Source organism: Buceros rhinoceros, unplaced genomic scaffold (assembly GCF_000710305.1).
Source record: "Buceros rhinoceros silvestris isolate BGI_N320 unplaced genomic scaffold, ASM71030v1 scaffold5354, whole genome shotgun sequence".
NCBI classification, from domain to species: Eukaryota; Metazoa; Chordata; class Aves; order Bucerotiformes; family Bucerotidae; genus Buceros; species Buceros rhinoceros.
Window position 1 is genome coordinate 10,745 of NW_010409916.1, and position 417 is coordinate 11,161.

At 56.8% G+C, this 417-nt stretch overlaps 1 protein-coding gene across 1 annotated transcript in view; it reads left to right on the top strand.

The window, feature by feature from the left end:
- The window catches only part of PYGB (phosphorylase, glycogen; brain), a gene marked incomplete at its 5' end in the record, with an annotated part of 15,045 nt that overhangs the window by 8,631 nt on the left and 5,997 nt on the right, over nt 1–417 (top strand). The gene's annotated exons all lie outside the window — the stretch shown is intronic.

Genomic DNA, 417 nt, shown 5'->3' on the forward strand with positions numbered 1-417 from the left:
AGGCAGCTGGTGTGTCCAGAGAGACTGGCTCCTGGCTGTTGCAGGGAGTCCAAAATACACGGCCCAAAAGCCCTGCAAAGGGTTTTGCAGTGAGGGAGCTTCCTCTGTAGGAGTAGCAGGGTTCTGTTGCTATCTGGAGACAGCTGATCGCATCGCTGAGCCCCCCGTCAGTCCCCACAGCTGCTGCCCCATCAGAGGTAGTATGAAAAATGCCCACATTTGCCCTGATGAGGTGCTGAACCTGTGAGGCAGGTTGAAAAGCCCATCAGAGCGGCTAGGAGCATCCTCAGGGGTTTGGCTGCCAGCTAGGGATGGCAGTTGCAGCACTGGTGGCTGTGGTCCTCCCACTTGCAGTTCTTTGAAGGCAAGGAGTTGCGGCTGAAACAGGAGGACTTTTTGGTGGCTGCCACCCTCCCA